The 27,401-nt window shown below is 46.2% G+C and overlaps 1 protein-coding gene across 2 annotated transcripts in view; it reads left to right on the forward strand.

The window, feature by feature from the left end:
- Positions 1-27,401, forward strand: part of SGMS1 (sphingomyelin synthase 1) — a 421,387-nt gene that overhangs the window by 167,453 nt on the left and 226,533 nt on the right. Inside the window, exon 3 of one of the 2 annotated variants that reach the window (XM_073548229.1) lies at positions 10,887-10,989. The exons of the other annotated variant lie outside the window; for it this stretch is intronic. The gene's annotated coding sequence lies outside the window, so the exon portion shown is untranslated. The remainder of the gene's footprint in view (positions 1-10,886; positions 10,990-27,401) is intronic. 2 annotated transcript variants of the gene reach the window in all.

Here is a 27,401-nt window from a genome sequence, read left to right on the forward strand (position 1 = left end):
AAAGAGACTATACAGACAGTACAGCGTGTCTCCATTTTGAAGAAGCTACTGCGAAACGCGTCAGGGGTATCAGCCAGTGAATTTTGGCCGTCCTTTTAACCTTGATAATATTTTTGTGATGTGTCCAGTATTTAAAATTTAGAATTTTTCAGTAAACTTGATAGTAAAGTACTCCGTTATTCTTTTTTGGTGTGATTTGATTGAATCACAGTTTTCTCTGCTAAAGAGACAAAAAAACCCAAAAAAAACAGGGTATTTCGTTATGTTTTTATCGCGGCACGGTAGTGGACCTGGGTTCGAATCCCACCAAGGACAACATCAGCAAGGAGTTTGTATGTTCTTCCCGTGTTTGCATGTGTTTCCTCCGAGTTCTCCGGTTTCCTCCCACATTCTAAAGACATACTAATAGGGAATTTAGATTGTGAGCCCCATCGGGGACAGTGATGATAATGTGTGCAAACTGTAAAGGGCTGCGGAATATGTTAGCGCTATATAAAAATAAAGATTATTATTATCTTGGTTTTTGCCTGTTTACTGGCCAGTGTGAATATGCGCCTACATGCTATGTGCACACCAACTCATTCCAGTTCATTTCTTTGAGGTGGACATTATATTCATGTGGTTGTAAGCAGGTCGCAGGATGCAGTGACAAACAAGAGGCAGAGCAAGGGTTAACAAATTTTACAGTTTAATACAAGGTAAATGATTAAAGGGTAAATAGCAGTAACAACAAATGTAGAATAACAGCAGTCCAGTTGTCAAACTTATGTCCTCTAGGTTCCTCCTCCGCAGGTGATCCCGCAGGGGTTGTAGCGCCGGCTACGGCCGGAAAGATGTCCACCGAGGGGGTCCTTTAAACGATTATCCGTCTTCTGATGGCAGAGGTCGGTCTCCGGTACCTTCCGCTGAGCCACTAGTCCATGAACTTGTGTGGCCAAAGCAAACCAGGCCGCAACATTGTTGTAGTTGACCGTGGGCTGGCGTAGCACAGATGACAGGGAAGGCCGCAAACAAATGTACTTGGCCTTCTCTCCTCCGCAGTACTCACAATCTCTGGGTGCTCAGCACCTCTCTCTCTTATACCCCGACTGGTGGCGATGGGAGCCAGCAATCGCAGCCTGCCGCAGCGTCGGTGCTCAGGAGATGGAGCTTGCTGCTCACTCTGCTGCGTGCTTATGTTTTTATATTGCTCCTCCTACCCGGGTTATGAGGTTGGTCCTGTCCCTTTTTCCTTCCCCCAGGCAACATAGGAGGCAGCCTCAACAGTTCCGGCCCCTGCTCAGGGACAGGTACCCGCAGCCCAGTCTTCCTCCTTACATGATTCCCCATGACTGCGTTTCCAGTAGCCAGGTTTCTCTCCTTCTTGGCCCTTATCCATATGCACGTCACTAGACAAATGGTAAAGTTTGGTATGGTTTGCACTGTCACAAATTGGGTCACCGTGACGTGGTTGGATGGCTTTTACATTTTTTACCAAAATTATGTATACTAAGCATCCTATATTATTTTTATGCACTATTGTTGTTTATTTACTCCAGGGTATTTGCTTATTATGTTTTTATCTTGGGTTTTGTCTGTTTAGTGGCCAGTGTGAACATGCGCTTACATGTTACATGCACGCCAACTCATTTCCAGTTAGTCTCTTTAGGTTTTCTATTTTCTCTGCTGTTGATGAAGCGGTGGTCAGAATGCTGAGCTGTGTATAACCCCGCCCACACCGCTGATTGGTCCCTTGGTGACAGTAAGCTACCAATCAGTGGTAGAGGCGGGTTAAACATATTATCTGGACTGCTTAGCATGACACACCTAGTCCTGCGGTGATAATCTGCTGCTGATAAAACACTAATTTTATTGAAACTACAGCAAGCTGCTGAGCAAGTAACACTTCCTTGGAATCAAAATAATATTATAATATGATTATATAATATATGCTATCAACAAATATAATCAATATAAGACAGCGGTGCAGTGATAATAAATGTGCTAAACAAGGCACAAAAATTACTTGCTACAATGAGCTCTCAAACTCGCCTATGCTGCACTTCAAATCACTGCCAAACTCATATGTATGTATATCTCAAAAAGTAGCCCGCTAGAATATAAAGCTCAATGATATTACTGATGAATAACATAAAACAGTGCCTTATTAGCAAAAAGGGATGGAATCAAGGATAAACTACAGGCCAGCAATGAAAGTAACCCAAAGTCACGTGCACGGTAACTCTGACCAACCATATGAAAAGGAAATCCCCCAGCCTTTAAATAATCCAAAATATAATATCAAAATATTTACCAATATAAGTAGGTGCCCGTGGCGTCTCCTCACCCCGATACTGTAAATATGCAGAGGTCACGCTATATATGGATCCTTCTTCTTCCTGCTTCCTGTTATATTTTTCTTGTCCTGTAAATCATTTTCAGTGCTAGATAATGTGTGTGTGGGTTTCCATTTTACTAAGAAGTATGCCATTTAAAGGGAATCTGTCAGCAGACTTTGGCTATGTAAGCCGAAAACGGCATGCTGTAGGGGTTAAAACACAGATTTCAGCGATGCCTCTCTTATCAACCTCTGTACTGTTGTTGGCTTGCAATGATTGTTTCAGTACCAGGAGCTTATTGCTGGACAACAGCAGCTCGTGCCTCCTGTTATGGGCACCTCACCTTCTATAGATATTATATGTGGATAGCCTGGTGTGGGCTTGGTTAGGTGTGGTGTGGGCGGGGTTAACTTCCTCAGCTCTGCTTCATGCTAAATCTAAAAGCTCTGATTGTGTCAGAACAGCTGCATGATGTAATCGAAGTGATACATCACTGGATTCGGCTTCTCTTTGCCTACATCAGACTGCTCACAGATGACGTAGCAAAAACTTGCTGACAGATTCCTTTAATTCTCATTTACTGTGAATTTAAAGTAGCACTCTGATTTTTTTTTTTCTTGTTCCTCTAGTCATAGTTATTACTTGAACAATGCATAAATTAAAGGGAATCTATCAACTATTGCTTTCTGCCCAAACCACAGGCATCATGAATCAGAGCCTGACTGCACGGTTGCAGCCAGATGTGTTTTTTGTCTGAAAGGCTGTGGTGCTTTAGAGACAACATAGTTTAAAGATCCAGCCATGGACCACAACAGGAGACAGATCTCCCCTGAGGTCCATACATATAGGAGAGACCTTTCAATCACCTGGAGCGGAGTTGGGAGAGGTGGGCCTAGTTCCATCTCCTGTTCTGGTCCCTGGCTGAATCTTTAAACTTTTTTTTCCTCTTCGCCACGACAGCACCCACTGAGAGAGGGGATCCGCCCCCGGAACAGGAAACCTACAGAGAGATAAATGGGGAGGTCCCCCTCGCTCCCTCAGTTTGGTTTCCTGTTCCTGGAAAGGAACCCGCAGAAGAGGATACCTGGTCTGGTAGCCGCCTGCGTGCAGAATATGAGCAGCAGGGGCCCCAGGACCGGAGGCAGCGTTGGGCGGAGAGGTATATCCCCCCCCTAGAGCTGGTAATGCAGGTGAGGCCGGAGGTGAGACTGGTGCCAAGGCTCACTGGGAGGACAGTGGAATACCCCCCCCCCGGGGGGGGCGCATTACAGATACCAATGACCGGGGTTGATGATGCCCCCCCCCAGCAAAGGGCTCGAGCGTTTGTGCTGGGCAGCGCTACCGGGCGTCATACCTGCGGAGGGGAGAGGGACCCCGTGTGTTGTGGCGGGGTGTAGATACCCGGGAGGCACAGCCGGACGGCCGCCGCTTCAGTGCTCTGCTGTGAGCGAGCGCTTCCCCAGGAGAGGCAACCCGGAAGTGGAGAGGACTTCCGGGGTTAGGACAGGAGGCAGAGATCGCGGGAGAACGCCCGCGCATGCGCAGAAGCGCAAAAAAAAAAAAAAGGAAAAAAGATGGTGGACGAAAAAAAAAAAAAAAAAGAGGGGAAGAGGAGCAGCTATAGCAGAGGCTATAAAAAGAAGCCACAGACGCAGCGCTGGTGCGCAGTCATGTCGTCCTTAGATGACCCAGCTTCGCTCCAGTTAGGTCAGCCAGTGCAATCCCCACATGGCAGTAGACAGAGCAGTGCTACAAGGAGAAGTAGTAGCACCAGGAAAAGTTGCAGCTCCAGGAAGGAATCTAGTGGACCTTCCAGGCAAGATGAGCCATTGGAGAAAAAACGCAAAGAAAAGAAGTCGTCCCATGCCTCGCCTCAGCCTGGGTCGCGGACCCCGCAGCCGGTAGTTTACTGACGAAACTCACGGGTGAGTGTTTTGTGGTCAGAATATATTATTAATGGCCTTCTCTGTCTGGTCCATACCCCCTTTAGGCTAAAAGAACGGAGAAGGCGAAACATAGAGAGTGTGCCTTATGTTCTCAGCCCCTCCCAGATGGCCACCCTAAGAGATTATGCCAATCATGTATTGAGGAGGCCTTACAGGAGGAGTCCTCACGAAAGAAGGAGGATATCCGGGCAATGATAAGAGAAGAGCTACGGGCCTTAGGCGGTTCCAGTAGTTTGGGGGGTCACTCCTCCGCGAGAGAAATATGTTCGCCAAGAGGAGGAGCCTCGCTGGCGTCAAAGTCGGCATCTGAAACCGGGGAACTAGATTCCGACAAGTCCCAGGAATACCTTTCCTCAGAGGACGAGGACCAAACGTGTTTCCCCACGGACAGTGTCAGTAATTTAGTGAAGTCTGTCCGAAATACCATGGGGTTGCCAGAAAGTAAGGACCCCAAGACCCCACAGGACATAATGTTTGCAGGCATTTCCCGTAGAAAGGTCCGGGCATTCCCAGTGGTACCAGCTGTTAAAGAGCTAGTTAAAAGGGAGTGGGAAAAACAAGGTCAAAGAACCTTCCTCCCCTTAACGTCAAAGCGTAAGTACCCCTTTGACGATGAGGAGTTAATAGCCTGGTCGAGAGCCCCCAAGGTGGATGCGGCAGTGGCCTCTACCTCTCGTAGATCCTCTCTGCCGGTAGAGGATTCGGGAACTTTGGCTGATTCTTTGGATCGTAAAACCGATACATTTCTTAAAAGATCTTGGGAAGCATGTACGGCAGCCTTTAAGCCCGCAATAGCAGCCACGTGTACGGCAAGATCAATGTTGGTGTGGCTGAATGACTTAGAGGACAATATTAAGAATGGAGTAGCTAGGAATAGACTCCTTTCCTCTATGCCCCTCATTAAGGGAGCAGCGGCCTTCCTCTCCGACTCCTCCGCGGACTCTCTCCGGTTATCGGCTAGAGCGGCAGGACTGACCAATGCAGGCAGGCGGGCCTTATGGTTGAAGGGATGGAAAGGAGACACACAAACAAAGACTAGACTGTGTTCTATACCCTGCCAGGGTAAGTACTTGTTTGGCACGGAACTGGATGAGATTTTGACAAAAGCGGGGGAGAGGAAGAAGGGTTTCCCTAACCCGTATGTTCCGGGTTAGACCCCAGGACCGCTGGGGAAATAAGGACCCCAAACAAAGGGGCAACCTATTTGGGAAACGTCCCTTCAGGGGAGACAGATCCCGATAAAATCATTATACCGGTAGGTGGTAGGCTATTAAAATTCAGCCGCCAATGGGAGAAGGTGACATCAAATCCATGGGCCATGAATATTGTGTCATCAGGCCTGAAATTAGAATTTGTTCGGTATCCACCGAACTCCTTCCTATTGACTTCCATGAAGTCCCAGACACAGCAGGAAGCGCTGGAGATGGAGATTGCAGTACTGCTAACTAAACAGGTCCTAGTAGAGGTCCCAGAGGACGAAATAGGAATGGGCTTTTATTCTCCTCTATTTTTGGTCCCAAAACCAGATGGCTCTTACAGGACTATAATAACTTTAAAGAAGCTTAATACCTTCTTAAGACTGAGGTCGTTTAAAATGGAGTCGATTAAGTCTGCAATAAAACTTTTGTTCCCCAGGTGTTATATGGCAGTCTTGGACCTAAAGGACGCCTATTACCATCTCCCCATATATCGAGGGCACCAGAGGTTCCTGCGGGTAGCAGTCTGGTTCAGAGGTCGGATTCAGCATTTCCAGTTTGCGGCAATGCCATTCGGGCTATCCATGGCTCCTCGGGTATTTACAAAATTGATGCTGGAAGTGATGTCGTATGTAAGGCTGAATGACACCCTAGTTGTCCCTTACTTAGACGACCTACTCATAGTGGGGAATTCTGTTTCACAGTGCGAAGCGAGAATAGCTAGGATTATCTCATCCCTACAAACACTGGGCTGGCTAATTAACTGGGAGAAGTCCAGACTAGAACCAGTGACCTGTCAGAGGTTTCTGGGCCTGCAAGTGGACTTCGTAACTGAGGAGTGCTTTCTGCCGAACGCCAAAGTAATGGCCATAATCGATAAGATACAGAATACTACAGGAAGACCCGTAATATCATTGAGACAGGGTATGTCCTTGCTGGGGTCTCTGATATCGTGCATTCCAGCAGTGCAATGGACTCAGTTCCACTCCAGAGAACTGCAGTGGGCTATTCTGCAGGAGACAGATATACTGCAGGGGCGGCTAGAAGGGAAGATGTCCCTATCGCCCGAGGTGGTAAGATCCCTGAAATGGTGGTTAAATCCTTCCAATTTATCAAAGGGAGTGCAATGGTGGGTGACTCCCTCCAAGATACTCACTACGGATGCCAGCCCCTTAGGTTGGGGAGCCCACCTAGAAGAGCACATGGTACAAGGCTGGTGGCGTAATGATGAAATAGAAACCTCCTCTAATGTAAAGGAGCTAACAGCGATTTTCTATGCGATGTCTCACTTTCTTCCACAGTTAAGGGGCACCCACGTGGGAATTCAGACAGACAATACCACCGCAGTGGCCTATATAAACCGGCAAGGAGGCACGCGGTCAGGACCATTGATGTCTATTGCGGGAAAGATCCTAGAAATAGCCGAGGTACATCTTCTCTCCCTGTCAGCGCTCCATATAAGAGGAGTAGACAACTCCCGAGCAGACTATCTCAGTCGCCAGACCCTATATCCGGGCGAGTGGGTCCTCAGCAGGCACGTCTTCGAAATGATAGTGTCAGAATGGGGCAGACCGGAGATAGACCTATTCGCGACCAGAGCCAACAGGCACGTAAGAAGGTTTGCTTCGCTGTACAGGTCAGACAACCCAGACATTCTAGATGCCCTCCAAGCACCCTGGACTTTCCAGCTAGCCTATGCCTTCCCTCCAATGGTTCTACTACCAACAGTGGTCACGAAGATAAGACAGGAGAGGGCGAGGGTCATCTTGATAGCCCCGTTTTGGCCAAAAAGACCGTGGTTTTCATGGCTGAGAGCCATGTCACTAACCGACCCATGGATCCTGCCGCTGCACCAGAATCTTCTCTCGCAGGGACCCTGCTACCATCCACAGGCCAAAGCCCTGCACCTAGCGGCCTGGAATTTGAAAGGGAGCTACTGAGGCAGAAGGGTTTCTCAAGGAACCTAATCAATACCCTGCTACAAAGTAGGAAAGAGTCCACAACAAAGATATATGCTAAGGTGTGGAGGAAGTTCCTGGCCTTTCACCCAGCAAAGCTAGCCGGTGAAGTACCCATTACGGCCATTCTAGAATTTCTACAAAGAGGCCGAGAATTGAGACTCTCAGTGAGCACTCTAAAGGTCCACGTATCAGCCCTAGGAGCCCTATTTAACTATAACGTGGCAGCAAATAGATGGGTGACTCGTTTTATCTCGGCTTGTCAACGATCAGAACCGGTGCATATGCCTCAGCTACCAGCGTGGAACCTTACTCTAGTTTTGGATGCCTTCACTCAGGCACCGTTTGAGCCCATAAGCTCAGCATCAGTAAAGTGCCTCTCATTGAAAACGGCTATGCTAGTGGCCTTAGTATCGGCTAGGAGGGTGAGTGATCTTCACGCTCTATCAGTAGACCCTCCGTTCCTGTTAATAACACGAGACAGTCTGATTTTAAAGACGGACCCGTCCTACCTGCCCAAATGGGCAACTAAATTTCATAGATCTCAAGAGATATGCCTACCTTCATTCTATGAGAACCCGTCAACACAGGACGAGGAGAAATATCACACCTTAGATGTGAAGAGAGCTGTGCTAGCCTATCTAGATAGGACCAGTCCCTGGAGGCAGAGTAGGTCTCTTTTTGTCTCCTTCCAGGGCAGCAGAAAGGGGTCGGCAGTTACAACGGGCACGATATCCAGGTGGATAAGAGATGCGATCACGATGGCATATTTGGCAAAGGGAGAAGACCCTCCACTGGGGATTAAGGCGCACTCTACTAGAGCCATATCATCCTCCTGGGCCGAGAGAGCGAACGTCCCAATTGAACAAATATGTAAGGCTGCAACCTGGTCTTCTCCATCTACCTTTTATAGTCACTATAGACTAGATTTATCCTCTACCGAGGATTTGACTTTTGGTAGATCAGTCCTTAACACGGTGTGCCCTCCCAAGTGATTATCTCTGGAAATCTCTCAGTGGGTGCTGTCGTGGCGAAGAGGAAAAACCGGATTACTTACCGGTAATACTCTTTTGTAGAGTCCACGACAGCACCCGCTCACCCGCTCATGGGTCTCCTTGGTGGTGGAGATTATGAGTTAAGTTAAATAGGTGATTAAACTTAGTAAACATAAAACTACATAGGGGTAAGATAGATGAATCGCCCAAACAAATTGACTAAAACATGTATGGCGGTTCCTCCGTTGTTCTCGGTAACACAAACTGAGGGAGCGAGGGGGACCGCCCCATTTATCTCTCTGTAGGTTTCCTGTTCCGGGGGCGGATCCCCTCTCTCAGTGGGTGCTGTCGTGGACTCTACAAAAGAGTATTACCGGTAAGTAATCCGGTTTTCTGAAACACCACAGCTTTTCAGAGAAAGACATTCTGCCTGTGGTTGAGGTGGTATGAATAGCAACTGACGGGTTCCCTTTAATTCACTGTTGCATAAAAACTACTGCAAAGTGGCTAGAAGCCTAAAATAATTTTCAGAGTACTTCTTAAAAGGTGCACACTCTGTATCCACTCCGTATTAACCCTCTGTACAAGTTTAAGTGCATTATATTACAGAATCATATTATTCTCCTGGTTAATATTTTATTACTGTAATTACTTTCCTCGCTTCTTCTGTGTGTGCATTGTGATACTGCTCTATTCTCAGAATACAAGCTGTACTAAAATTTCAGTGATACCAATGATGTGTGTTCTCAAAATCTTAGGTTAAAGGGAACCTGATTCACGATTTATGCTACCCAAACCAACATGAGTCAGAGTCTGGCTGCACCATGGCAGCCAGGTATATTTTTCTCTGAAACAAAAGCGCTTGAAGATTCATCCAGCTTCTCCAAGCGCCGCTGCGAGTGATTGATAGATCTCTTCCATAGTGAGAACTGTCAATCACCCATTGCGACTCTGATAAAAGCTGGCCAGAGGTGGCAGCGGACTAGTCTTGTCTCTGCCTATGGTCTGGACTGGAGCATTTCAGATAAAAATATACCTGGCTGCAGTCTCGGACTGGCCCACAGGAGAACAGGAGAATCCTCTGGTGGGCCATCACCCTCTTATATGCTCAGTATTTAACAATCTAGCCAGTTTATTGTAATAGAAATTTGTGAATGTGTTGTGAGGTAGCGTTGTCTTACAGGTTGGGGGACACTCGCTTGGCAGCGATAAAACAGTTCCGGCACAGGTTTTCATCAACCATAACACAGTCCTTTCGGTTTATTAATCCTCATAAACCAGGATAGAAACAAAAAGTTCACTTAACAGCACAATCAGCATAGCGTCCATGTTAGCAATGTCCTATAGTCACATAAGCTGTGCAGTATTGAATGTGCAGGGTTCCTAGCCCCAAGTTGTCTCACCCACGTCCGGGTAACCTCACGGTTCCTTTATCATGCAGCAGGCATTCATATTCCCTCCAGGGAACTAACAGGTGCTGGCAGCCATTACACACAGCGTCCACACGTGCTGTTAGGCAGGAAGCCCCATCTCAGAGAAACATTCCCCACTGGACCAACCGGGTCCAAGCATTCACTACCATGTGACCAGACCTAGGTACCTTATATGGTCCATAACCACACCCACAGGTGATCACATGGCTATGACCTCACTAAAGGTCCTATTGCACACAGCCACACACAGGCTTCCCTGACACATTGTAACGGAACTGTCAGCAGTACCTCTGCTGACCATTATGATCATTCAGTATCCTACACCTATTAGGACAATGGAAATGCTGATACGGCTGTCCTGGGACACCCACACAGCGCCCCCTAGCTGACACAGCGGTCACTACACCACAGTGTTTAAAGTCATATTTGCATGTAGTTGAAAAGTGAGACCCTGGAGTTTATGTTACTGGTGGGCCCTTGGCACCCGAGTCCGACACTGCCTGGCTGCAACCATGCAGCCTGGCTCTGATTCATGCTGCCTATAGACTGGACAGTATGATTTGCATTCAGGTTCTCTTTAAAGCATAATATCACATTTTGCACTTAAGATATTGTTATAATGTGTATAAAAAGTGGATCGGCTTATCTTACACTTGTTCTGAGCTACTTTCTGTATCAGTCCAAAGCTGTGATCAGAGTTCTAGAAGCTGTTGATAGACGTGTCGACAGACAGTTGTACAGGTAAGAAGATTAGTTATGGATTGTACTTACAAATTTACTTAAAAGAGGAATTAAACTTTTTTTAATTTAATTATTTATCAGTTTTTGTAAAGTTATACAGTAGTTGCCTATTGCCATCACTGCTGAGAGATGGGCGCCATGATACCAGTAATACGAGGTTGACTACTGCAGGCATATAAATGTGCCAGAGGGTCAATGCTGGATTGCTGGGCAAAAAAAAAAGTAGATGAGTAATGTTACTTTACTTAAAAAAATAAATAAAAACAGTTGCCACTGTGTTAATCTTTTTTTTGTGCAAGAGCCTCTTCGTGCATCGAGGGGAGATTGTGACAGCAGCCCCCGGAAGAAGCCTACGCGAAATGTGCGTCGGGGCGGCGCGTGCGACACTGCAGGCAGTAATGGGTAAGAGCAGTACCGATATATGTCCTTAGGGCATTGTGGTCAGACGTGTATTTATATATAATTCCCCCACTTGGGGTCTCACTATGTCTATACTGATGTGACAACTCTGGCTCTCTGGTACTTATTACTTGCACTGTCACGTTATTTATTTATATGGTAATTCATTACTAAGCTCGTTCCCAGTTGCTGCATTGTTGTGTACCCTTGTTGCACTTGTTCCTTCTTGTTGGAACTCTGTCATGAAAATAAGATGTTACCTTTTTAGTGTCATTTTATAGTGATTATTAGTGAAAATTATTTTTTTTTTATCTTTTGGTGGATTTATTACTCTATTCTTGCATGTCTACAAGAGATGGTGGGTGGTAGGCCGTGGCTCCTCCGCATTTGCATGAGCCTCCTTTTTAAATTTTGTGGTAGCGCTGCCCATTCATTCATGTCCCGGCGCTCTCCAGCAAAATGGAGGCTATGCATGTTCAGAATGGGATCTCGGCTCAATGACGATCCGAGATCTCAATATGAGCATGCGCCGCGTCCAGCTCCATTTTGCTCAATTACACCAGCGGCAAGAGTGGCTCTGGTGCGTACTTTATAAAAGGAGGCTAATGCAAATGCGGAGGGGCCATGGCAGAGCCGAAGACCCTATCCACAGTCCCATCCCAATTCACGAGGTATTAGGGTAGTAGTTGTGTTTGTCATCAACTTTCATCAACTGCTCTTCAGGTTTTTTGCTTGTGTTTTTTTTTTAATGATTTGTTACTTTTTGCCTCTAATAACAAACTCTTTCGAGTCAGTTCATCAAACAGTTTGTCAGAAAGCTGGTGTATAAAAAGTCAAAAAATTTTGCACAACTGGTAGTTGTGCCCCAAAATTTGAGCTTTTCTGGAACGTGCAAGGAGCTTTAGCAGGAGGGGGCCGTTAGAAAGCGCTGTAAATTCTAGTACAAATTTTCTCCATCTCATGACTGCCATAAGTTTTTTTTTGACTCTCACGCATGGGCAACCTAAAAAACGCATCAAATTCATAACGCAATGTGCACCTCTTTTGCAATTTGGATTTGGTACAACTTGCTCCAGCTTTTGATCAAAACTAGGGTGGTGTTATTTTATATATTTTTACTAAATTTATATATATTGTGGTGTAGTGACCACTGTGTCCGCTAGGGGGCGCTGTGTGGATGTCCCAGGAGAGAGGATGAGTGGCAGAATACTGAATGACTGTTATGTATCTCAAGGTGGGTGGCCTTGGGATGGAGACTTGTGTGTCGGTTGATCAGCAGTGATGCTGCTGAGGTGCTGTTTCAATGTGTTTGGGAAGTCTCCAGGTAACTGGTGAGACGGGCGCGACTTGTTACCTACAAATCCACCCAGGGGGTGTGTTTAAGAACGCTATTGTAAAGTGTGTATGAGTGGTTGAAGGACCTGTGATGAGGTCATAGCCATGTGACCCGGTGGGCGTGGCTATGGACCATATAAGGTGGCCAGGGTAGGTCACATGGAGTGAATGCTGGGACCTGGTTGGTCTGTTTTGGAAGGTCCCATCTGAGAGAGATGGGGCTGTCTTCCTGACAGCAAGTGAACGCTGTGTTTAATGGCTGCACGTGCCTGATAGTTCCCGGAGCAAATAAATGTCTGCAGTATGGAGAAGCAGCCATGAGGTAAACTCAGAGAGGGGATATATCTGTGAGGCTAAGACAGCCTGTGTGCTGGACATCAGGGCCGGACTGGGACTAAAATTCAGCCCTGGCATGTGAAGGTGCACAGGCCCACTTGTCAAATGGTGAATTTGTAATATGTTTGTACACCTGTACGTTACAAGAAGTGAGATGCATGTAACACGACTATATAACATCTAGTCACAGCTGCGTCCAGTATGACAGCTCAGTCCTATTTATTGCTCTTGATTTGAACCCAGGACTCCAGTGCTGCAAGGCTGCAGTGCTAACCACAGAGCCACCAAAAAGCTCTAGAAAGGTCAAGATCTATATTGCCTCCATATGGTGACCATATAGTGGTAGATACCAGTCCTGCAGAACATATAAGATCACAGCACAGTTATAGATGGTGACTTACACTTTCCCTGTCTTTTCCATCTGCCCCAGACAAACATGACAACTTCTCCAGCCAGGACTCGGTCGCAGAGCTAACAGCACAGACACATCTGACTTCTCACATTTCCAGTACCGTCCCCATCTATCCTCAACCTGCACAAACTCCTCATCCTGCTGACACCCCAATCCTGAGCCGCCGCTGCCATGTGTGTCCCTATTACTGCACATACTGTGTGGTACAATAACCGTGCTCCTCTTTCTGCCCCACATAATAATGCCACCACTGTGCTCCTTACATAGTAATAATGACTCTTTTGCGACTTCTAGATGGTAAAATTGCCCCCTAGAAAATATTAATGTCCTGTGCAAATGCACTAGAAAACGGTATCCACATTTTTCCCCTAAAAAGTAACAATGCTCCAGGTGCACATATGATGGCCATTGTACTCTGAGTGCCCCTATAACAAATATGCTTCTTACGTGCCCACTTTAACATCTACTAATATCCCTAGTCCCCAATGTACAACTCCTCTATACACATCATGATGGGCAAACTGATCCCTTATATACAATATACTGTAATACACCCAGAGTTCCTCTATACACAATATGATGTTCCCACAACTGCTCTCTACACAGCATGATGGGTCCACAGCTTCTCTGTACACCACTGTTGTTCCACAGCTCCACTATACACAGTATGATGTCCTCACAGCTCCATTGTGCACAGTATGGTGATTCCACATCTCTACTATACACAGTACTGTGGTTCTACAGCTACACTGTACACAGTTTGATGGGCCAACAGCTCCACTATACACAGTATGATGGGTCCACAGTTCCTCTTTACACAGTATGATGGTCCGACAGCTCCCCAATCACAGTATGGTGGTCCCAGAGCTTCCCAATACACAGTATGGTGGGCCCAAAGCTCCCCTATACACAATATATTGGGCTAACAGCTCCGCTACACAGAGTATGCAGGGCCAACAGCTTTCCTACACATAGCATGATGTGCCCACTGCTCCCCCAAAATACTGAATGAATCCCACAGTAGCCCTCAGACTGTATAATGGCCCCCGCATTAGTCCCCAAACTGTATAATGGTCCCAAAACTGAATAATGGCCCCCCACATTAGCTCCCAAGCTGTACAGTATAATGCTCCCCCACATTAGTTCCCAAATTGTATAATGATCCCAGCATTAGTCCCAAAACTGTACAATTCCGCCCACATTAGCTCCCAATCTGTATAATGACCCCCACTCACTAGCTCCCAAACTGTATAATGGCCCCTTATGTAAAGCCCTCCCACATTAGCTCCCAAACTGTATAATGGCCCTGGCATTAGTCCCCAAGCTGTATAATGGCTGCTGAAATAGCCCCTAAACCGTATGAGGGCCTCCACACAGTTACGGGGTCCCTCACACTATGTATAAGGTTCCCCCATTGTTTATGATGCCCCCACATGAAACCACAAGTTTTAATTAAAACAAAAAATAAACATACTCTTCTAACCCAGGATACTGATGAGTCCAGCAGCAAGGCAACGTGCTGGAACAGCGCCGACTCCCGCACCAAACGTCAGAGTCCTGGTGCAGCGTGATGACGGCAATGTGCCAGGACTCTGACGTCCTCAGCGTGCGTCGTTCAGTAGACCTGAGGCATAAAGCGATCTGCAATCTACAGAACAGAGAGCGGTAGTGCCCGAAGATCTACCGCAGGGTTTAAACGTATATGTGCATTATACATGCTGATTAATTAAGGGCAGTGTAGCTCTGGGTGGGCCCCCTGAGCTTGGGGCCCAGGGTAACCGTCCACTCTGCACCCCCGGTAGCTATGCTACTGTATACTGTGGCTACAGACATCAGATATTACACCAGTCTTATATTTCAATCAAACAATTACGTACTCGCGCTAAAGGATCAGACACCATAAAACATTAGTGATCAATTGTACATATAATGAATACCTGCAATATTTTTGGAGAAATCATATGATTCTGGGTAGAATGGGATGATGGTCTTCAGACACAATGAGCACGCTAAAATAAAAATGAAAGCAGTGATATTTAAAACAGTGATAATTATGAATTTGATAATTATCGTTCTGACAGTATTTTCTATATGAATAGCAATAAATAATGCACCTTAATATAAGTGAAGGGCTGTGCTATCAGTACGGGCATTAAATATAATACCATATAGGTTTATAGACCTGCATAAAAACAAAAGTCACATCAGCTTCCAAAAAACTGATACATATAAACTGAGAGTCCGTAGTCAAGAGGAACACAGATTAACTAGCAGTACTGAAATTCCGAAACGCGTAGGATATTGGCATCACCTGCACACTGTAGCCTTATGGCTGAGTACCACGTGCAGCTTCACATCGCCGCGCGTTCTTAACCCCTAGGGTGCCAGTGTGCCACCCCAAAATCTACAGCGCGCGCACCTTTGTAGCCGCCGCCGTGCCCGCAAATTTAAAGGGCCGGCGGCCGTTAAAAGAGGCCGGTGGCCGCCGCATTAGCCAGAGGCCCACAATGGCCTAATAAAGAGCGGCCCAGCGGGAAAATGCCCGGTTGGTTATATTACCAATCCGGGCCTGCTGGACATGGCAAAACCTGTGTGACCACAGGGATAACAGAGTGAAGCTCTGTCATGGACGCTATGCTGTTAATATGAACTTTATGTTACTGGTCATGGTTTATGATGCCTAAATAAACCGCATGGACTGTGATTATTTTATGGAAAACCCGGATGTGGTTATTTGGCTGCCAAGTGAGTATCCCCTACCCGAATGACAGCGTTACCTTACAATTGGTGAAGAATGCTATGGGCAATGTTGTAGCCTTGTTGCTAGGAGCAACGGAAGAGGACTGCAAAATTCGGTTGCTAGGGGCAGTGGTTTCCAAAGCACATGGTGCAGTGCTGGCAACACTGAGCCAGGAGGGCTGACGGTTGTGAAAGCTATGTGATATACTGACAGCAGGTCAGTGCAAGAAACTTATAGGACACTTCTGCGGTAGAGGGGTCCGAGAACTTGCGCGGACAGCAGGTGACGGTCGTGAAAGCCATGTTGTACTGACCGGGGTCAGAGAAAGAGACTGTGGTGTTGTGAATTCACTTTTTGGCCTACCTCTGGTTGCTGGTGAAGGTAGTGGAGATGGTTGTATTGAGAGATGGGTCGCGAGTTCTCTTTCCGGGCTCCCTCTGGTGGTTACAGGAGGTAATGGAGCTGATCTAATTAACAGAGGCCTGCCACCTGATAATGAGGAGGACGATTGGACATTGGGAGTTTCTGACTGGATTTAAGACAGCCGACTCCCTCTATCCCTGCTCGTGATTTTTTCCTGCCTCCTGAGGTCTTAGTTTCCAGCTCAGTCCCTGTATGCTCAAGCTAATTGCTCTTTTGCTATTGTTCACATTTGATTTGGTTTTGTCTATTTCAGTTTTGTGTGGTCGGCTGGAGCTGTGCTGAATTTCCATCCTTATGTTACTGTTTGTGCCAGTTTGTTTTTGTCCCTTATTAGATTGTCCTCTCTCTGCTCTGTTTTCAGAATATACCAGAGTGCTGATATAGTGGGCGAAGTCTAGTGACGTCAGTATTTTTTCTATCAGACGTGTTGGGCATTTTTTGCAGGGTTTTTTGCGTGATTGCAGACAGTGTCTTTCCTTTCCTGTCCTGTCTAGTTAGTTTGGGCCCCATCGTTTGCTCAGCCTATTTTCCTACCTGCGTTTGTGTTTTCATCTTGTCTCACTGACAATATGTTTGGGGGCTATCTATTCCTTTGGGGTGTGCTCTGGGGCAGTTTAGATTTCCCCTTTCTTGCTTTAGACTTATTTAGTTCTCCGCCTGTGTCGAAGCGTCTAGGATCATCGTAGGTACGCTCCACGGCTACTGCTAGTTGTGTGGATAGGATCAGGGGTCTGCAATCTGCTTAGTTACCAACCTCTCTGGTTTTCTGTGGCTTAGCTTGGTCTTGCTTTCCTCCTCGGTGACCCAATCATAACAGAATCACTAGCCTAAACCGCAGATTCTAGGGTACTCAAAAGCAGGAAAGAATTGTAAAAAGAAAAAAAAGTGTCAGAATTTTTTTTTTATATATAATTTTTTCCTCTTTTTCTCTGGGGCCGTAGGAGGATTTTTTCTTTAATGGAGATTAAGCAATTGTCTGATCTTGTTGAGCAGCTCGCTGCTGAAGTGCGCGGAATTTCCACCTATCTTGCTCAATCATCTGCTGTTGAACCAAAAATCCCTACTCCTGATGTGTTTTCTGGGGATCAGTCTAAATTTTTGAATTTTAAGAATAATTGTAAACTATTTCTTGCCTTGAAGCCTAACTCATCGGGGAGCTCTGTGCAGCAGGTTAAAATTGTCATCTCCTTGCTGCGCGGCGATCCCCAGGATTGGGCTTTTTCTCTGACACTTGGAAATCCTATTCTGACTAATGTGGATGCATTTTTTCAAGCCTTGGGGTTGTTGTATGATGAACCTAATGCTATTGATCAAGCTGAGAAAACCCTTTTGGCATTGAACCAGGGTCAGGATTCTGCAGAATTATACTGTCAAAAATTCCGAAAGTGGGCGGTCCTTACTACATGGAATGATGATGCCCTAGCAGCTCTCTTTCGGAAGGGTTTATCAGAAACCATAAAAGTTGTTATGGTGGGATTTCCTGTTCCCTCTTGTCTTGATGATTCTGTCATTAGCCATTCAAGTTGATCGGCGTTTACGTGAACGTAAAATTACACGAGAGGCGTTGCCGCCTTTTGAACAAATGTCTGAACCCATGCAATGTGATAGGGTTTTGTCTAGGGTGCAACGTCATGAGTTTAGAAGGCGTAATAAGCTGTGTTTTTTCTGTGGAGACACCTCTCATACTATTTCTGTCTGCCCTAAACGAGAGAAACGTTTTGCGCACACATTTGCTGTGGGCAGTGTACAACCTAAGTTCCTTTTGGCTATTACTCTGATCTGCTCCTTATCTACATTTTCCGCTAAGGCTTTTGTGGATTCAGGAGCAGCTTTGAATCTGTTAGATTTGGACTTTGCTAAACGTTGTGGTTTTCCTATGATTCCCCTGCGGACTCCTATCCCTTTGAGGGGTGTTGATGCTACTCCTTTGGTAGAGAATAAACCCCAGTTTTGGACCCAGGTGATAATGCGGGTCGCCCGGACCACCAAGAAAATTGTAAATTTTTGGTGCTGAACAATTTGCATGATACTATTGTTCTGAGTTTTCCCTGGTTGCAGACTCATAATCCTGTTTTGGATTGGAAATCTGTGTCTGTGGTGAGTTGGGGTTGTCAGTGTGTTCTTAGTGACACTCCTGTTTTCTCCACCTCTCCCCAGTCTCATTGATATTCCTGATTATTTGACTGATTTTTCTGATGTATTCAGTGAGAGTAAGTCTGCATCTTTGCCTCCTCATAGGAGTTATGACTGTGCAATTGAGTTGATGCCCTGGTGTAAAGTTCCCAAGGGTCGGCTTTTCAACTTATCGGTACCCGAACATGACGCTATGCGATCTTATATCAAGGAGTCGTTGGAGAAGGGTCATATTAGACCATCCTCTTCACCCTTAAGTGCTGTTTTTTTTTTTTTTGTGACCAAGAAAGATGGTTCATTAAGGCCTTGTATTGACTGTCGTTCCCTTAACAAAATCACTGTTAAATATCAGTACCCGTTACCCCTGATTTCTCATTTATTTTCCAGAGTTAAAAGTGCCTGCTGGTTTACCAAGCTTGACCTCAGGGGGGCGTATAATCTTATTCGCATAAAGCACGGGGATGAATGGAAGATGGCGTTTAATACTCTGGAGGGACATTTTGAGTACCTGGTGATGCCTTTTGTGCTCACTAATGCCCCTTCTGTCTTCAAATCTTTTATGAACGATATTTTCCGGGACTTTGTGGATAAGTTTTTGATCATTTATCTGGATGATATTTTGATCTTTTCCAGTGATTGGGATTCTAATTTTGAACATGTCCGGACTGTGTTCCGGATTTTGAGGGAAAATTCCCTGTATGTTAAGGGATCGAAATGCCTCTTTGGTATACAGAGGATTTCATTTTTGGGATTTATTTTGTCTCCGTCGGCTATTGAAATGGACCCGGCCAAGGTACAGGCCATTTATGATTGGGTTCAGCCCACTCCTTTCAAGGCCCTCCAAAAGTTTTTTTCGTAAGTTTATAGGTAATTTTTCTGGTATTGTCAAACCACTGACCTGACCAGAAAGGGCGCTGATGTGGTGAATTGGACTCCAGAGGCAGTCTCGGTACTTCAGGAGCTTAAGCGGAGATTCACTTCTGCTCCGGTTCTACGGCAACCTGATGTCTCACTTCCATTTCAGGTGGAGGTATATGCTTCTGAGATTGGTGCAGGAGCTGTTTTGTCCAAAAAAGATCCGGTGACTTCTAAAATGAATCCCTGTGCCTTCTTTTCTCGAAAATTCTCCCCATCTGAATGTAATTATGACGTGGGGAATCGGGAATTGTTGGCCATGAAATGGGCATTTGAAGAGTGGTGACATTGGTTGGAGGGAGCTAGACATCAAGTTGTGGTCCTCACCGACCACAAGAATTTGATTTATCTTGAATCAGCCGAACGCTTGAATCCTAGACAGGCTAGGTGGGCCTTGTTTTTCACGCGTTTTAATTTTGTGGTCTCTTTTCTTCCGGGCACTAAGAGTGTTAATGCGGACGCCCTTTCTAGGAGTTTCTTTGCGGATTCTCTTATTGTGACCGAGCTTACTGCCATTCTAGGTGAGGGGGTAGTTCTTTCCGCCATCTCGCCCGATTTGAGACGTGCCCTGGAGGAATTTCAGGAGGACAAACCTGAGTGTTGCCTTATGGGAAAATTGTATGTTCCTGACCAGTGGAGGAAGAGAGTAATGTCTGAGATTCATTGCTCCGTGTTGGCTGGTCATCCAGGTATTTTTGGTACCAGAGATTTGGTGAGTCGGTCTTTTTGGTGGCCTGCCTTATCTCATGATGTCAGGAATTTTGTGCAGTCCTGTGGGACTTGTTCTCGGTCTAAACCCTGTTCTTGTTCTAGCGGGTTGTTGATGCCCCTGCCGGTGCCCAAGAGGCCATGGACCCTTATCTCACTGGATTTTATTTCTGATCTTCCTGTCTCTCAGAGAATGACTGTTATCTGGGTGATTTGTGATAGATTTTCCAAGATGATCCATCTTGTACCACTCCCAAAGTTGCCATCTTCTTCAGAGTTGGTGCCCTTGTTTTTACAACAGGTGGTTCGGTTGCATGGGATTCCTGAAAACATTGTGTCGGACAGAGGAGTCCAGTTTGTTTCCAGATTTTGGAGAACTTTTTGTTCCAATCTGGGAATTCAGCTATCTTTCGCCTCTGCGTTTCATCCTCAGACCAATGGGCAGACTGAGAGAACACACCAGACTTTGGAGTCCTATTTGAGATGTTTTATATCTGCTGATAATGATGACTGGGTCTCATTTTTGCCCTTGGCCGAATTCGCGCTACACAATAGAGCTAGTTCTGCCACTTTGATGTCGCACTTTTTCTGTAACTTTGGGTTTCATCCTCGATTTTCTTCAGGGCAAGTGGAATATTCGACCTGCCCAAGTGTGGACACTGTGGTAGAGAGAATGCAGCAGATTTGGAACCAAGTGGTGGATAAGTTGTCCCTCTCTCAGGAAAAAGCCCAACGGTTTTCCAACCGGCATAGGACTATTGGTCCCCGGTTTAAAGTGGGTGATATGGTTTGGTTGTGGTCAAAGAATATTCCCATGAAGGTTGCGTCTCCAAGGTTCAAGCCAAGATTCATTGGACCTTATAAGATTTTGGAGATTCTTAATCCTGTTTCTTTTCGATTGGCTCTTCCAGTTACGTTTAAGATCCATAACGTGTTTCAAAAATCTCTGTTGAAGAGGTTTGTGGAGCCTGTAGTTCCTATGGCGGCACCTCCTGACCCTGTATTGGTTAAAGGCAATGTGGAATATGAGGTAGAGAAAATATTGGATTCTCGTTTGGCTAGATGGAGACTTCAGTACTTGGTCAAATGGAAGGGTTATGGCCAGGAGGATAATTCTTGGGTCTCTGCTTCTGACATTCATGCTGATAGATTGGTTCGTGCCGGCCTATCCTGATCGGCCTGGTGGCATGGATGAGGGTTCGGTGACCCCTCAAGGGTACTGTTGTGAATTCACTTTCTGGCCTACCTCTGGTTGCTGGTGAAGGTAGTGGAGATGGTTGTATTGACAGAGGGGTCGCGAGTTCTCTTTCCGGGCTCCCTCTGGTGGTTACAGGAGGTAATGGAGCTAATCTAATTAACAGAGGCCTGCCACCTGATAATTAGGAGGACGATTGGACATTGGGAGTTTGACTGGATTTAAGACAGCCGACTCCCTCTATCCCTGCTGGTGATTTTTTCCTGCCTCCTGAGGTCTTAGTTTCCAGCTCAGTCACTGCATGCTCAAGCTAAGTGTTCTTTTGCTGTTGTTCACATTTGATTTGGTTTTGTCTATTTCAGTTTTGCGTGGTCAGCCAGCCCCGACTGGGGCTGTGCTGAATTTCCATACTTATGTTACTGTTTGTGCCAGTTTGTTTTTGTCCCTTATTAGATTGGTCTCTCTTTGCTCTGTTTTCAGAATATACCAGAGTGCTGATATAGTGAGCGAAGTCTAGTGACTTCAGTTTTTTCTATCATACAAGTTGGGCATTTTTTGCAGGGTTTTTTGCGTGATTGCAGACAGTGTCTTTCCTTTCCTGTCCTGTCTAGTTAGTTTGGGCCCCATCGTTTGCTCAGCCTATTTTCCTACCTGCGTTTGTGTTTTCATCTTGTCTCACCGACAATATATGTTTGGGGGCTATCTATTCCTTTGGAGTCTGCTGTGGGGCAGTTTAGATTTCCCCTTCCTTGCTTTAGGCTTGTTTAGTTCTCCGCCTGTGTCAAGGCGTCTAGAATCATCGTAGGTACGCTCCACGGCTGCTGCTAGTTGTGTGGATATGATCAGGGGTCTGCAATCCTCTTAGTTACCAACCTCTCTGTTTTTTTGTGGCTTAGCTTGGTCTTGCTTTCCTCTTCGGTGACCCAATCATAACTGTGGATTGTGATAGTGTGCCTCTGTGGATATGAGGTACCCGAGGACCTGTATGGCCGACACAGGTAACGGACAGGTGTTCATGTTGTACTGACCTGGGTCAGTGAGAAAGATTGTGTGCCTGGAGGGTCAGTGTTGGGAGGTTCTGGGAGAAGAATCGGATCCCTGGAGCACGTGGTATGACCTTGGACCTGGTGAGGCGTGAGTGTTGGGCAGTCTCAGGCGGAGACGAATGTCCTGAAGAGCACCTGGTGAGGCCGGTGTGTTGGGAAACTCTGGGAGGAGGGTCTACTCCCTGAATAGCACCCGGTGCGCCCTGTGTGTTGGACGGTCTCAGGAGGAGACGGAAGGTCCTGAATAGCACACAGACAGGAATCGTGAATTTTGTGAGGTGTGTTTTTTTTTTCTCTTTTCTCAACTCAGGAGAGTTAAGAAGGTGACAAACGGCTTGCTGTAACTCGGCGGGGTTACGAAGGTGACAAGCGGCTTCCTGTAACTCGGCGGGGTTACGAAGGTGACACCAGGAGCTGTGTGTGAACGGCAGCCGGAGGTGTCGGAGATCGGTGACAGCAGGAGCTGTGGTGGTGCCAACAAGGACTTGTGTGGTATCGTAAAAGACATTAACTGTGTTGTGTGAACTGTGGTCTAAGAAGACCTGTAGAACGGACATGGGGCAATCCCGAAAGGGGGCGGTGGCCCAATTCGGGTTGGTAGCCCAAAAGGGGGTGGAGTTCCGGAAGGGGGCGGTGACCCAAATCGGGCTGGTCCAGAAAGGGGCCGAATTGACCCAAAAAGGGGTGGTAACCCAAAAAGGGGTGGAGTCCCAGAGGGAGGCGGTGACCCAAATTGGGATGGTGGTCCAGAAAGCGGCCGAGTTTGCAAAAGGGGCAGCACTGCGTACCTCAGTGGACATGTCTGGGGAACCGTAGTGTGTGTGTATGTCTTTTGAGGAGTGCGGCATGTATTTTCCAGATAACGACGGGCCACAGGTGTGTACCGTGATGCTGCATTGGGAAGGAGTCTCTTGTAGGCTGGACTCAGAGTCAGGTGACTCTGACAGGAACTCTGCTCGTTTTATCGCTGACCGAGAAAAACGTCAGAGTTCGCTCCGACCACGGGGTCATTGTGAATTATATGGTGGACAGAATCCTAATTGAGATGTCAAAGGGGGTTAACTTTCAAGGTAGTAGTATGCTACCAAATTTAGTGCATACCTTTGAGAGGGGTCAGGACTTTGTCTTGTTTGATGATATATGGCAGGAGGATGGAGACGTTCCTACTGTTAGGTTAGCAGACATGGTGACGACTGCTAAGCTGGACAGGTCAGTTGTAGAAGTGACCGGAAGAAGGGGTACATCTGCCCAACTTACGGACCTGACGTCTCATGACATGACGGATGGTGGGCTGGGAGATGAGACAACTGGAGTGGACACACGGTCAGGAGGGTAACTGGAGAGCTATCTTGGATGGTCGGCGTGACTCAGACTGTAGGGGTGATTGTGGCTCTGAGAGAGAGAGAGGGAGCACAGACTAGATGAGCTAGAGAAAGAAGTGTTTGAGCTCAAAGGTCACCTGGCATCGTGGCAAGGTCTGAATAAGTCCCTCAGAGAAGAGGTAGGAGTACTCACAGAAACTGTAAAAGGTCTTCTGCGGGAGAAGTGGGAAGAAGACTTACAGCGGCCAGGTCTGAGTGATGAACAGAGTGAAGACAAGAAAAAACTGGAGAGTATGGAAGCAGAGATGATCCATATGCAAGAGAAGCTTGCTGCTGCAGAGCATGTTAAAAGGCAAGCACAGCAGGAAAGAGATGAACTGGCTGATGTGATTGCCAACAACAGTGGTGAAGATGCTCTGGCTTTGGAAGAAAAGAGGCTGTTAGAGTCTCGCATTATTCAGCTTGAAGAAGTGGAGGAAGAACACGGCAACGTTGAATTAGCCAATGACAGGCTGAGAAAGGCCACACTTCAGGCTGACCAGATGAATGCTGATCTGAAAACAGAGCGTAGTAATGCTCAGAAGAATGAGTGCCCGTCAGCAATTAGTTTGCCAAAATAAGGAGTTAGAAGCAAACTAAATGCGGAAACTAAAGAGCGACAATCTGCAAGCAAACAAGTGCATCGTACGGAGAAAAAACTGAAGGTTGTACTAAGGCAAATGGATGAGGAAAGGCGTAGTTCTGAGCAATACAAAGACCTGGCGGAGGGAAATGATGTGCGTCTGAAACAGCTGAAACTCCAGGTGGAAGAAGCAGAGAAAGAGGCTCAACGTGCAAATACGTTGCACCGTAGATTGCAGTGTGAACTGGAGGAGGTTATAGAGACAGCAGGTGCAATGAACCGTGAGGTTAATGCGCTGAAAAGCAAACAGACGTGATGGGGTACCATTTGTTATAAGACGCTTAGATAAAGGATGGTGACTAAACAATGTCTGACTATGCAGACAGACCGTGACTGGAGGGTCAAAGTCAACGACCGATATTCTTACCGCTGTGGGTAGGGGAGGCCTAACGTAGGGAGGAGGCCGTATGACAGATGGAGACGGTTCTCTCGACCTGGGGGGCTAGGTGTAATGAGTGCCCGGTCTCGAGATCCTGGTGTAATGTAGTGTGTTCAACCCCACAAGTTTGACCAGAGGGGGGGAGGTATGTGGTGTAGTGACCACTGTCCGCTAGGGGGTGCTGTGTGGATGTCCCAGGAGAGAGGATGAGTGGCAGAATACTGAATGACCGTTATGTATCTCAAGGTGGGTGGCCTTGGGATGGAGACTTGTGTGTCTGTTGATCAGCAGTGATACTGCTGAGGTGCTGTTTCAATGTGTATGGGAAGTCTCCAGGTAACTGGTGAGACGGGCGGGACCTGAACGCTTTTGTAAAGTGTATGTGAGGGGTTGAAGGACCTGTGATGAGGTCATAGCCATGGGACCCGGTGGGCGTGGCTACGGACCATATAAGGTGGCCAGGGTAGGTCACATGGAGTGAATGATGGGACCTGGTTGGTCCGTTTTGGAAGGTCCCGTCTGAGAGAGATGGGGCTGTCTTCCTGACAGCAAGTGAACGCTGTACGTGCCTAATAGTTCCCTGGAGGGAATGAATGTCTGCAGTATGGAGAAGCAGCCATGAGGTAAACCCAGAGAGGGGATATATCTGTGAGGCTAAGAGAGCCTGTGTGCTGGACATGGCACAACCTGTGTGACCACAGGGATAACAGAGTGAAGCTCTGTCATGGACGCTATGCTGTTAATATGAACTTTATGTTGCTGGTCATGGTTTATGATGCCTAAATAAACCGCATGGACTGTGATTATTTTATGGAAAACCTGTGCCGGATGTGGTTATTTGGCTGCCAAGCGAGTATCCCCTACCCGAATGACAGCGCTACCTTACAATATGTATATTTCTTAACTAAAATGTACATTCCGTGCATGTTTTCTACCTCTCTATCAGTCATCTATCTATGATTTATCTCTCCATCCCAAATCTTAGATGCCATTTAAATGTTTTGTAACCTTCTCTCTGAGTTAACATTATTTCGTAGCTATAAGCAGAACATTGTCTTCTCCTTCTGAAGACCCTTTGTGTATGTTGGTTGATGCTTGACATCAGTGGCCAGAGAAGAAATGGTGTCTTATGTTAAGACACTGCACTGGCTTTTAGGGTGATTACAATTTAAACTATTTTGTGGCAGAGTAACTACGACAAATGGACAATTGACTTGCTTTTGGGGAACGTCCTCTGGAATGGAGGGAATTTCTTGCAATGTCATATTTCTGCGTGTAGCACAATCTGTGAATGGGTTTGGTATGCCCGGCATTTCTCCGAGTGATTGGTATTTGTAAGTCTCTTCTGTGGGCTGGAAGCCTCGAGCACACACGAAGCTGTGATAATGATGTAGAGGGGAGGTTTGATGAATGGTAAGTGCCAATCAGTCCTTTAATGTCCCAAACTCCTATTAACGTCATAGGATGTTGCCATGCAGCTCTAGTCTAATCACCACTATGGTGAAATAATGAAGGACCACCCAGGACTTTATAATGGGCTAAATTGAAGAAAATCAAAATGCTATTTATGCTGTTCTAGTTTACACAGCTCCATGTTATTTATAAAGAGGTTTCATCTCACAGTGCCAATGTTATGTTATAGGAGATTGCTGTCCGTCATTATTTACAATGTGGACCCCAGTTTTTTTTTTCCCGTTGGACTTCAATAGGTTATATTGTCTCTTTACACATTCATATTTTCCGCATTCCATTAATAGTTAATAGAATAGTTTCCATTTGACTGAAAGTACCGAAATAGTTCCCACGGAGCCTACGAGACCTATATATGTGCCACGGCTTAATCTATTTCCCAGCTGTTGGTACTGTCCCACTGTAAATACTGTGGCAGACCCTACAAAGCAGAGCTTCCCCAGCTGTAAAGCTTCAGAATGGAATCTCTTGGAGACTGATATCTTTCATTTCCATTGCCTTTTTTGGGTACACAGCATAGATGAATATGCGGTCACTTTTATTATCTTCAGAGACAGTTCTTCATATTTTTTTATAACCTTTTGTCACATTACGCTTTTCCACAGAAATACATAGTTGACAAGTCTTTTCCTTTACAGCAAAAAAATTATTATACCAATATATACACATCTGAGTGGAAATCAATCTTTTGGCTTTGCTTAGGTGAATAAGGGCCATGGCTACATTTGCTATATGCATAGGTAGAGTATCATAGCCAGAGTCAATTTCTGGAATGCTAAACTTGCCAAACTATCCTGAATCAACTTATTTCTGCAAATTGTTGCCATAGTTCAGAGCAAACTTTTAGTTTTCAATAATTTGACGGAATACTGTGGCATTAAAGGGGTATTCTGCAATATTATTATCTATTTTTAGAGCATCATTTATTTTGTGGTGCAGTACATGACAAGAGGTTGCATATAAAATACAAATTGCAGTCAAGAAACTACAATGACAGACTGGTATCGAAAGGAGTGTCCCTTGTCCTTACAGACTGCAAGGTAATGGAGATGAAGATAGTAGGTTGGAAGATTCCCACAGATCTGGTGGTGGTTAGGTTACAAGCAGGGTCATTGCAGGCTGTAAGCTTTCTTGAAGAGCTGTGTTTTCAAGTTACGTCTGAAAGTTCCTAGTGTAGGGGATAATCGGACATGTTGGGGTGCAGAATTCCAGAGGATGGGGGATAATCTGGAGAAGTTTTGGAGGCGATTGGGTGAGGAAAGTATGAGTGTGGAAGAGAGAGGAAGGTCTTGGGAGGGCTGGAGATTGCGTTGGGAGAT

The sequence above is a fragment of the Dendrobates tinctorius genome, unplaced genomic scaffold (assembly GCF_039654945.1).
Source record: "Dendrobates tinctorius isolate UK_male_01 unplaced genomic scaffold, ASM3965494v1 ptg000156l, whole genome shotgun sequence".
Taxonomy (NCBI): domain Eukaryota; kingdom Metazoa; phylum Chordata; class Amphibia; order Anura; family Dendrobatidae; genus Dendrobates; species Dendrobates tinctorius.